Source organism: Microcaecilia unicolor, chromosome 6 (assembly GCF_901765095.1).
Source record: "Microcaecilia unicolor chromosome 6, aMicUni1.1, whole genome shotgun sequence".
NCBI lineage: Eukaryota > Metazoa > Chordata > Amphibia > Gymnophiona > Siphonopidae > Microcaecilia > Microcaecilia unicolor.
In genome coordinates, this window is record NC_044036.1 from 275,686,351 (window position 1) to 275,689,311 (window position 2,961).

The window sequence follows — 2,961 nt, forward strand, 5'->3', positions numbered from 1 at the left end:
AGAGTATCACGTAGCACAATCAGTCAACAGTGAAGGATAAATGGAGGAAATAGGGGAATGGGAGGGGGACAGTGTATAGAGCAAGGACCAGGGGAGAGGGAGGAGAGACATGACAACATAACTCTTCCATTGGGCAGGGGTTACAAAAAAGAATGTGCAATGATGGGTGGATTCAAGTTGAGCTGCTTTAGGATGTGGAAGGACAAGACAATGGTCATTTATTGAGTGGAGGAAATATGTCGGGGAATACAGTATTGTGAGAGCAGAGTGAGAGAGTCAGGAAGACCAAGTCTATTTTATTTATTTATTTAATTATTTGTTACATTTATATCCCACATTTTCCCACCTATTTGTAGGCTCAATGTGGCTTACATAGTACCAGAGAGGAGTTACAGACTCCGGTGTAAACAAATACAAAATCTATGAGCCTTGAACTACAAGCTTTAACTGTGTTGAATAAAGCCTCTAATCTCTTGTATAATAAATTGCACTTTGTCCAATAATCTATAGCAAGCATAAAACCCAAGATCAGATTTGGCAAGCACAGTTCTAGATACGAGTTTTCAACAAAAGGGGGCAGCAAACTTCTATAAATAAGCATGGTCTAAATAGAGAAAACTTGTAGAGCCATGGGGATTGAACTGTGTCAATATGGGTGTCAACCACATACAATCAATATATTAACCAAGCTTTTTGGGTTCTTTTTCTAAATAATACTGGCATTCACGAATGACAATAACATGGATACATATTCTTTTTTTAAATAATACATTGAAAACATATTCCATTTCATAGTAATTGACACCATCCTAACAGTTCTTATTTTCTTCTTCAGTTGGATTCATAGACTAGGTACTGGATTATGCTTTCAGGATCAACTCTTCTGTATTTTGCTGCAAAGTCTTTAAGAGGCACTGAAAGAAAACATGTAAGAAAGCTGCTGAGCTGTTGGATTTTTGTAAACTCAGAGAACCATACTATAAGTTAAATACTAGACACAAGGATGATCAGTTTTCAGACCAGTTCCCCAAGGTGTCTGTGGGTATCTACCAAATGTCAAGGGAGAAGTGTCTTATGGGAAATATCCCATGTAACAGAGATAGTTTATTGATATGTGTCTATTGACTGAAAATAAAAAAAATACTGAGAAGGTGTCCAATTTGTCAAAAACCACTTTCCCTACTGAACCGGCTGAAGAGTGGTAGACGTTCACTCCCTAGTAACGGCAATCCTTTTACAAGAAATCTGAGACACAGTCCTGAGAAATGCACATACATGGGGAAATCTATAATTGGTTGCCCCCTTTTAAGTGCTCTAATGCCATTCAGTGAGTGCCTATTCTACAACAGCATCTGGATACCCAAATTTCATTATAGAATGATATCGTAACCAGGCATCGGAGTGCCTATATGTAAGTGACCACAGTCACACCAGCCATAGGCCTGGTGTAACAGTGGTCATGTAAATGCTCAAGGGTCTACATAACTTACAGGAGTGGTTCCCAAACCTGGTCCTGGAGGCACCCCAACCAGTCAGGTTTTCAGGATATCCACAATGAATATTCATGAGAAAGATGGAGGGTTAAGTGACTTGCCTAAGGTCACAGGTTGCTGTACTGGGAATCAAATCCAGGTCACCAGGATCAAAGCCCACTACACTAACCATTAGGCTAGTCCTCCACTCAGGACTTAAAGGGCTCTACAACTGTTCCTGCAACTCAAAGGATGAACATGAAACAAGGGTTCAAAAGTCCTTCCAATGGCTATATTAATTTACAGATCTATCATGCGACAGATTTGTAAATTAGTATATCCATTGGAAGGACTTATGGACCCTTATTTCAACTTCATCCTTTGAGTTGCAGAACAGTCGTAGAGCCCTGTGGGTTGTCAGAGTGCTTCACATAAGAATGGAGTGAATTTTTGGACTTTCATTGAATTAATTTGGATATAAGTATACAGTCCTTTTGAATTTATGTTTATATTTTTGTAAATCATTATGGGGTCCTTTTACAAAGGCGCACTGAAAAATGCGGTAGTGTAGGTGCAGGTTTTGGGCGCGCAGAATCATTTTTCAGCGCACCTGTAAAAAAGGCTTTTTTTGCCAAAAATAGACATGCAACAAAATCAAAATTGCCACGCATCCATTTTTGGTCTGAGACCTTACCGCCAACCATAAACCTAGCGGTAAAGAATTTGAGTGGTAATGACCTACGTGCGTCAGATGCCACTTGACGTGCGTCCACCATGCATACCAGAAAAGAAAAAATATTTTTCAGACGCATGTAGCGGATGTGCGCTAAAAATTAAATTACCGCAACAGCCAAGTGGTAGTCGGGTGGTAACTCCATTTTGGCATGCGTTGGGCACGCATTGATGCTTATGCAGCTTAGTAAAAGGACCCCTATGTGGACTAAAGAGGAATTTGGGGGATCTTAGAGGCTGTTGTATCTACTTGAGTAGTTGGTGGCTCCTGCTCCTACCGGACAGTCCTTTCCTAGTATATGACTATTTAATATTACTTTCTAAGGGCATGTGATTTTGAGTTTATTTTTGTATTATTCTCTCCATGATTTGGGAATTATTTGTTTGCAGTAGTAGCCACTATCTCTTGCCATGACTACTTTTTACATATTTATGCTCCTGCCAAATTTTATAAGAGCATTTTCTATATGTAAAACAGGCTTTACGCATGGAAAATTCCTTATAAAATTGTCTGTTTAATGCATTCTGGGGAATCACTTCTGTACTTGCTGAAAGGGAATGGTATCCTCTGTGGAACTATGAAGGGTTATTTGGGGACCTCCTGTTCTCATACTGATCAAATCTGACACTACATGGTTTCTGAGATGATATAATACTGTACCTAACATATCATAACTTAGGCTGTCTATCTTGTTTCTGTCTATTACAGTATAAATCGACATCCACTAAAAAAGTCTCAGTTGTAGGTTGGATGGTG